At 43.1% G+C, this 9099-nt stretch overlaps 1 long non-coding RNA gene across 1 annotated transcript; it reads right to left on the minus strand.

Moving 5' to 3' along the window:
• Window positions 1-1204: 1204 nt before the first annotated feature.
• Window positions 1205-4609, minus strand: LOC133280723 (uncharacterized). The gene is made up of 3 exons (XR_009747276.1): window positions 4410-4609; window positions 3490-3672; window positions 1205-2617 (listed from the first exon to the last, which is right to left on the minus strand). It is a non-coding gene; the product is annotated as an uncharacterized LOC133280723 (long non-coding RNA).
• Window positions 4610-9099: the final 4490 nt, after the last annotated feature.

Consider the following 9099-nt stretch of genomic DNA (forward strand, 5'->3'; position numbering starts at 1 on the left):
AAAACAGATCTTCACACGGTGGTACCATTGCCCCTGCAGTGCCTTTCGCTGTGATAGTCCCTTCCCTGCATACACATGCAATGGATGTAGTTGGTTAAATCATAGGCCAGCCAGTGCACCTGCAGGGAAGCAGATTAAATCCCAGCACCCTTAATTGCCCTTACCAAATGTTGGCTAGGAGGCTGCCATCATGCCTGGAGATGAGCACCGGTACTGTCTGCCAAGGGGAAGAGCATGGAACACCTGCTTCAACATGGGAACAAACCGGCTCTTCACTAATTAAATCAGATAGAAACAAATAATGTTGTGATAACAAGAAAGAAAATGTGAATCCAGATTATTAATATCAAAACATATCCAAACAGCTGAGACACAAAACTTTTCCACCAAAAAGTGCCTACCTCCCCTCCCTTTCTCCGATTTTGTTTTGAAACTTCTCACTGCCTCCTGTTAGTAAATGGGAAGCTTTCTACCTCCAGCTCCTCAACACATCCAAAATGTGGGGTTCTTTTCCCCCTTTCTAAGCAGGAGTGAGTGCCAGCATGCCTGCACTGTGCAAGGGAACCTGAGGCATGGGAGTTAAGGGAGGGCTGAGTGCCACAGCCATGGCAGCTCGGAGGCCGCACTGCCCTCACCCATTTCACCGCAAAGTGGCATGGGCTGTCTATCATCACCTCAGACTGTCCTCACAGCAATGGTACCTTGGTACCTCCCCTGTGCGAGGCACAGAACAGTCATACTGACCTGCAGCAAAGCCTCCAGACAAGGCTGGATCACCCAGGACCTTGCTTCGCTGCTCTCAAGCGAGCTGTCCCCAGCACCACTCAGGGGTCTGCCCAAACCTGGATTCACCAACTGGTTGGTTGCTGTTACAGAAATAGAAAGTTCTAATAGCCCCCAATTCCTGTTTATCAGCAGGGCCAGGGAAGTGGTGGATTTCTGCTTATGGGGCAGCAGGGGTGGCCACCCACTTTGTGGAGCCAGAGGCAGAGGAGGGATAGTTTCCCCACTAGTTTTACCCAGGGCTACAGTGTCCTGCAGCCATCCTGCTTCTGAGCCCAGCTCCCTTCTCCCCAGACTGAAACCTCTCCAACCCATCAGCATCTGGCAAATCCAGCTAGGCAACCTTAGGCCAGTGATGTCTCCCCACGACACTGCGCTGATGCTCATCCTGGGCATAGTGCTGAGGGAGATGGTAGGAAGCTGAGCTGGCAACGGCTAACCCTTGAGCATTGATGGTGCCGGCTGAACTGGGTATTTCTTGTCCTAAGTAGGAGCAGCAGACTTGATACTCCACCAGGGGATTTACTATACAACAATGATTTTGTCAGGGATATCACAGAGGCTGTCTTTGGAGAAAGCATGATGTGCCTGACATCTTTGCAGTTCATTTGGAGCAGTAGACACCTTCTTATGCTGGGTTGTGCTTTTCCTCCTCTTCCCTCCATGTCTCTGGCCTTTTCTGTGAAGGAAAACAGCAGTTCAACCAGTTGTCTTCTTGAGAAGTGACAGCATGCACTCACAGAAGAGGATGAGGGTGAAGGTGCTTGTTCTCACTTGTGACAGTTCAGTAGGATCATGCTGCTCTGCACATCCAGCATCCCTGCAGGATGGTGTTCTGAAATGTACTGTTCCAGTGTCAGAGCCAACTGCAGCTACAGAGAAATGAAAACTCATACATGCATAATCTTTGCGGGCGCCATCAGTAGTATGAGGCAAACCAGCTTTGAAAACACTAACTCATGTTCCAGCCACTCCCAATACTGGAAACATCAACAATGAGAAATCGTATCTTTCAATGAACCTTGATTTTTTTTTTTCGGTATAAAGCTAGGCAAAAATTTGTTGTGTTACAAATGTCTGTGTATCTTTGCCATCTATTCATCCTCCCTATACTTTTTAACCTGAGTTATTTTGTCTCCTTGTTTGAAATACTTGAGGACTCTCACTTCCCAGTGAATGCAGAATCAAAGGCTGCAACAGAGACAGCTTGTCCCAGGGAAGAGGGTACAAAAATATATTTTCTTGTTAACACCTGTACTACTTAGAATTTAAGTTTCCAGTTGTCTTGGTCTTGTGTGACTGCTGCTTTATATGACTCAATATCAGCAGAGGGGTAAGAAAGGCAACTCTTAGTTAACCATTAAGCTTAGAAATGAAAGAGATAAGTTTAATGCACAGCCTTGTCTCACACAAGACTCTGCCATAATGCTGACCATGTCGTTTAGACTTAGCAATCACTTGGATCCGTAAGTGGAAAGACTGTCTGATTTTCAAATTATGTATATATGCACAGAGACAGGAGACTACAAACTAGAAATAGCAATGTGCTTTTCAGCACAGCACAACTTTACTGAGTTTGAAAAATTTTTCAGACTATCCTTCTGGTTTTAGATCCTTAGTACCTCACATGCAGCGCATACCCAACTGACTCCATAATAGTCCTCCATATGAGGTTTTAGGCAATTCTTTCAATATTTTCTTTTGTAGTCCAAATTTCCAAAGCTCCAACCCTAATACTGAATAGGTTTTTAAATGCCTTTGAAGATATGTTCTTCAGTGTCCCCCAGATACAACAGGATTAACAACAGCTCCATGTCTTCTCTACATGCTTCCGCTACAAATAATACACTAGAGTCTTGACTGGGACCTTCACACAGATGATTGATAGATTATCCATCTCTCTTGGGAAGTCAGTCTTTTTTCATAGTGACACCCAAGGCTCAGTATGTTTTCATCCATGCAGTCATACCTGCTCATCCCAAAAACCCCAGGTGAGTGGTCCAGTGAAGCAGAGCATCTCTCAGAGAAGAAAGGGGAGGAAAGAAGGGACCAAAACACCTAACACCTAACCCAAGGAACTTCTGACTTGCTGTTCCTTCATTGCACCTCCAAGCAACATGGCTTCATAACAGAGTGCACCTTTCTCCTTTCAATTGGCCTTCACTTTTCTAGTATCCTCTAGGACTGCATGAGTGGTAACAACTCATTTGTTCAGTGTGGGTTTACGAATCAGCCTTCTTTTACTGGCTTGACATACATGAAGTCTGACATTTCAGTACTTCTAGGAACCCCCTGCATCTTCTTACACTGCAGCTTTGAATTTGCTAAACAGCAAACAGATTCAAAATGCCCTGTACAACATAAGTGGAGGCAGGTATTGTCAGTAAGCATCCCTTGGAGAAGGGAAAACAAGAAAGCAACCCTTTAAGTGGTGTTTATCAGGGAAAGGATCCCATCAGCTCTGATTTGAGTAGGTCTTATTAGGAGCAGTTGCAGTTTTGAATCACTGACCAGGAAGCAGGGGGATGATCAGGTTTGATTTGTCACCCACTCTCGGTGACCCACTGGGGGTGTGAAACAGGTCACCAGAAAGAGACCCATCTGCCCCCACAGCTACATGTCACACACCATTCTTGCTGTTGGAAATGTCTGTTTCCTTGCCAGGACCCAAGAGGGTTCCCAAAGAACATCTGAGCTCTAGCTCACCTGCTATTTCCAGCAACACGTCATTCCCACTAGAAAGGCAGTAGTTATCCATGAATGTTCAGGAAGTAGGAAAAGATCCTCTTCCAGATCTTTATTTTATGCTCAGACTTACAAGTTTCTGGATAGGGAGCACTGGAAAATATGGACAAAACTGGGAGTAGTGCCATTTGCGTTCTACAGTCACTGAAATGAGCAAAATTAAGCTTTCAGTAAAAATAACCTTTCTACTACTCACATCAGAAATGCCTCAATTTTTTTCTCTGGGAAAATTTCACCTTTTCAATGGATCCATTTAACACCAGCAAGAGAGAATTCATGTCTTCTCCCCACTGAGATCTGGGAACTTTCACTAGACCAATCCACGAAACTAGTGTGACTGGACCTCCCTCCCTTCTTCCGCATAAGCTATTTGTAGAACTGATTTCAGTAGCAAAGGTATTTCTGTAGAAATGTTGCTGCTTGCACATGCTCTAGGAAAAAAAAAAAAAAGAGGACTTGCTTTTTCATCAGATTGTTGGCTACAAAGAATCTAACCTGTTCTAGTGCAAGGTTTGTGTCTTCAATTTGGGTATCAGCTGCTGACTGCCTTGATTAGAGAATCTCCAAGTCTCTGCTGACTATTGCTCCAGTTAATGAACTGTCCCGCAGCCTCAAAGCATCATTCTCAGCCTAAGAGGGATGGCCATCATGACTGTCTTAATCTTCATGTGGCAAAGAGCTGTGAAACATATGCCACATACCTCAGAAAGCCAAGGGGCCATAAGCGAGCTGGGAGTCATTCCTAGATACAGCATTACAATGGGCTTCCCAAGGGGATGAGGGAAAGAGGTTGGGCTGGTTGGACAGACACTTGTGTCTCATGGTGATCCAGCATTGTCAATTTCTTTTGCCCTGCTGACTTACCTCCTTTCAGACCTTACAGTTCAAATCACTAAGCAGCCCTCCCATCAGCTGTGGTCATCAGGTATAACTCCAGCCTGAAGGCCATGGCTGCACTGCAGCCCTCACAGAATGATTTCTGCCACAGCATGGCTGTGCAGAAACCTGCAGTCCCTGCTGGTTTCTAGTATGTTCACAGAGAACAACTGGCATTTTGGTATCCTTTCCTGAAGGGCATATGTCTGGCAATGATTTGCCTCCTTTGGAAGTAAGAGCAGTTGGTCAAATGCTAGACTCAGATGTGTTGACTACAATGTTCCATGACTTCAGAGACAGCTGTGTCACTACAAAGCACAGAATTTGGGTTTAAGCTTTCCAATCCCCCTACAAAGCTAAGATTTGAAGAAAAAAAGTGTGCTGGAAAGCAAGGGAAGTGATTTCACTAGTTGTTGAATGAGTCCTCAAACCTTCAGCTGTTGAAGGGAAAGCACTGAACTTGAAATAACAGTGCACCTCTATTCCAAAGATGACTCTCTAGTAATGTATAGAAGACATAAAGAGTAGCCCTAACCCATGGTCTTCTGTGTTGAAAGATTTTTCTCCATCCCCAAAACCCCTAGCACTATATGCTAAACTATGTGACTGTGACGTGTGAGTTGCCCTAAGCTAGAACTTGCACGGTGTCATGGAGGAGCCCATGAGTGTGATCCCCACAGCTCTTCTGTACATCTGAAATCTTGTCTTAATGCTCTGGGACAGTTGACAAAAGTTTCAGATAACATTTCAGAGCATAGACTCCTAGAGGAGTTTCAGAACCATTCCATGCCAAAGCTCTCTTGTGAGATTACTTATGCCTTCAGAAGTCTAAATGCAGCTCCTAAACTCACTGCTCAAACAACCCCCCTCAGTCAGTGAAATTAGGGAGCTTAGTACTACCAGGTGACTTCGATGTTTCTCTCATGAATGTCAGCATTTGTCTGTTAGGATTTTGCTGTTTCCTTTCTTTTTCACCTCTCATGCTTCCTTCTTCAGTGTTTGTGGCTGACTTTTTAAAGTAGAAGGCATTCAACTTGTCTCTGAGGACAGTGGGTGTATCAGCTTTCTAAGCTTTTTAATCTTGTTTTCTCCTCCTGACCTGTTGAGTTGAGGGAGTGAGACAGCAGCTTGGTAAGTATGTGGCAGCCAGCCAAGATTAACCCACCACACCATGGATGGTAATGCCTGTGATAACAACAGGTCTTCCTCCATATTGACATACATGGAGACACACGTGAGGTTAGGTGAGAGACTTGGTCCTGACACAGCTGTGTAAAAAATTGGGTTGTAGTTATGTGACAGAAGTAGAGTGGAGGTATTTATAGCTTTTCTTGGGTTTTTACCTAGGTTTTGCTCTTGAAGGAAAATGAAATTACTAATTCAGGATTGTTGAAATTACTTTTCTGCTTTTTGTTACCCATGTTTCATATACCGGTAATGCTTTCTTCTGTGCATGTACAAAAATTTTTATTCTGATTGACTGCACTAATACTCAAAGAAAATTATTATTTGATGAAAGATAAATATCAGCTTCTTAAATGCTTCAGCGACAGCAGTTTTTCCTCTTCTCATTTGGGTGCTGGCAAAATAGGAAAAGTCAATGCGTATTTGACATTTTTCCCAAAAGATGTACCCACGTCTGTTTTTGTTAAGAATGCTCAGTTTCAATCATTCATACTTCTTTTAAGAAAGCATTATGAATTGTCCATCAATGAGCTACACACGTGCTGTAGTGAGTAGTAAGTACAAATACATTATTCAGATTCTGAATATGAAATTACTATTTATGTCATCCAGTTCATTCTTGCAGAATTGCGGGGGCATTTGACTAACCACTTGCATATAAAAATGTACGTTTTTTGCTTGAGCAATTGAGAGTTTATATTTAAAAAATAAAACAGCCCTCCAAATGGTGTTAACAACATATTCTGAGCTCTAGACTTACTATTGTTCAGACTGTAGAAACTGAATGCTATACCCCCTGTTTAAGTAAAACTTCCACTGAAGTTTGAGTAGTGAATGTGTCTCAGACAATTTTTTTGTTTTAGTGGTAAGATGTATCATTTATTTTGATAGGGCTGTGTCTACATACCGGTTATAGTTGGTGGCAAAGCAAAATTTCCATTTCTCTAAATTTTCAATGTTTTCTCCAAAATCTTTTCCCAAATTATGACATCAACATCATTCCCATAGTATTTGAAAAATGAAATTTTGGAGATATTAAGCTAATTTTTAGCAGTTCTAACACTTTCAAACAGAAACTTCCTATCAGGCTTTAGAAAAGCTGGCACATTTCTGTAAATACTGACTAGTTTAATCAGTGTCTTCCTACAGAGTATCTCATAGGAAAATATTTTTGTCTCAAAATATTACCACACTTTTGTTCAAGAGTTCAGTGGTGGTCCTCCACAGTGAGGGATGAAAATCCCTTTCCCTCATATTCAGTGGGTCACATTTAATAAACCCTTTAAGGTTATCCAATAGTAATAATAATTTTTAAAATGTAAGCAATTGCATGAAGTCAAGCACCAAAGAGCAAGTTCTTCATGTGACTTAAAAAAGACCATGGAAGATTCACAGTAAAGTTTTATTTCTATTGGCATAGACATCAATTTGGCTTATAGGCTGCTTGCTTAAGTTGGGTTTATAATGGCTTTGCTGCAGGATATGAAAGTGAGGGACTCAAACAGCACACATACAGCTGAACATACCTCTACATATTGACAATACCAGGGTCGCAGAGGTTGCCAGAGCAGTAGCCCAAAGGTTCAAGGGCAGATCTAAACTGTGACCAACACTGTTAATCGCAGTGCTCCTAAGGCAGAGATGTTGCAACCGACGGGAGGGGGAGATGGTGAAGAACTTGGCAAGACTTCAGCCTGCTCTTAGCCCTGTTAAGGACAAAGAGTTTCCACAGTCCAGTGGTTTTCTCAAGTGTCAGGCTAGGGTTTCTTATTAAAAAGTCATCTCCTGACCTCAGTGTCTTTCTTGGGAATGCAGGTTCAACAGCTACATGCAGCCTGAGCTGACAGCATCATGCTATCCCAACTTGATGACTTCCATCTGAAGGTTTGATCCTAAAGTTATGAAGGTCTCTTTAATTAGACAATGTTCATTTCGTTAATTCTGCTTTCAGAATATAAGAGCTTAACAGCAGGGACTGATTTTTCTTTTCAGTGCAATGTAGATTTTTTTTTCCTTTTACTATTCAGTTGGGAAATGCTTTTGGGAAACACTTGTTCAAAACAAAACCAGACTAAAAAGAGGATTTTTCTAAGCCAAGAAATAATGCTAGTAAAGAAATATTTTGGCTAGAGGAGGATTGTGCTGGGGTGGTACTAGTGATGTACCTCTGTTGCTGCTCTAAAATCAGAGCAATGAGAAGTGCAGCAAAGGGGAATCACCATACACCATGGGCTCATTTAGACATGCACACAGCATGGGGCTATTTGCATACACCCTCACTTATTCTCCCCATCTGTGCTTCCCCTTTCCATCAGTCAGACCCCAAGGCCCTTCAAAATTGATAGCAAACTTCCAATTGAAACACGCAGGCTGTGGCTTGCAGTAGGCTTGCATTGTCTGTCCATTCAACATATTGAACTGAGAACAGGCACAGCTGGGAGGGTGTACAGAGCAATTTCCCAGACCTCAGCCACAAATATAGAAAACAAGAAAACAAAAAAGATAGAAAAGAAAAAAGGAATTTCCAAGATCTCAGGTAAGAAGGGTTGTAACATAGAAGAAGTTAGTTAAGAGGGGATGTTAAGTTTTATAACAGCAAGGCAGTACATTTGAAGCTAAATCATCTCAGAAGGAAGCAGGATGTTAAACTCCAAACTGACCATTAACATTTGGCATAGCAATATAAGTGGTATTAGACCAAATTTTGTCTCCAGTATCTGTGGGTTTCTAATTAGTATCTTCACTGAGGCATGCTGAAAATAAAACATCTTTTTATGAAGGGCCTACTTATGGAAGCTCTTTGAGAAAGGGGCTGTTATTCAAAGACATCAAATAAATAGATGACAAGTGTTCAGAAACACTGTACTGGCCAACCCTGACAAAATTCTTGCTTCTGAGCCTTTGCAGCCCCCAGGTTGGACATGATTCCTGTGTTTGGTGAGAGCTTGCCACACTGCTGGTAGGAAGGCTTTCCCTTGGCACTGCCAGGCTCTGGGACCGTTTTGGGGGCAGGGATAGTTGCGGGAAAACAGGAGTGGGCAAGATGGGAAGAAGTGTGTAGGCTTTCCAATGGATGGAGCCGGGGTCCCCCAACCCTTCCTTGCACTTACCAGCTTTTTCTGGTGTTGGGGCAGAAAGAAGAGCCCTTCAGCTGGGGGCAGCCATGGGAAGGAGGCAGACGGAGCACAACTGGATGGGCAGAGCCATCTGGGGGTGGACTGAAAGTGGGGACCAATACAAGCCCCTCAGGAATCCCAGAATTCATGTGCTTTGCTCCAGTTGCAAAGCATGGTTCAACAGGTCCTGGTCAGGAGAGGAGTGGCAGGTGTGAAATTCTCTGTTCATAGAACATGGCTCAGACCTTCCATCACTACCAGCATGTCAACTTCTAATTTTATAGTTCTTCTGGCTTATGGTGAAGGATTCCTACTCAAGGCTTCAAAAAGCTTATTCCTGTTACTTTCAAGGCAGCTTTCACCAGATTTCAGCTCTGCAGCCACAGACGCGCAT

This window comes from Pezoporus flaviventris, unplaced genomic scaffold (assembly GCF_033815535.1).
Source record: "Pezoporus flaviventris isolate CSIRO_AGI_PZ_B2104156 unplaced genomic scaffold, CSIRO_AGI_Pfla_v1 ptg000086l, whole genome shotgun sequence".
NCBI lineage: Eukaryota > Metazoa > Chordata > Aves > Psittaciformes > Psittacidae > Pezoporus > Pezoporus flaviventris.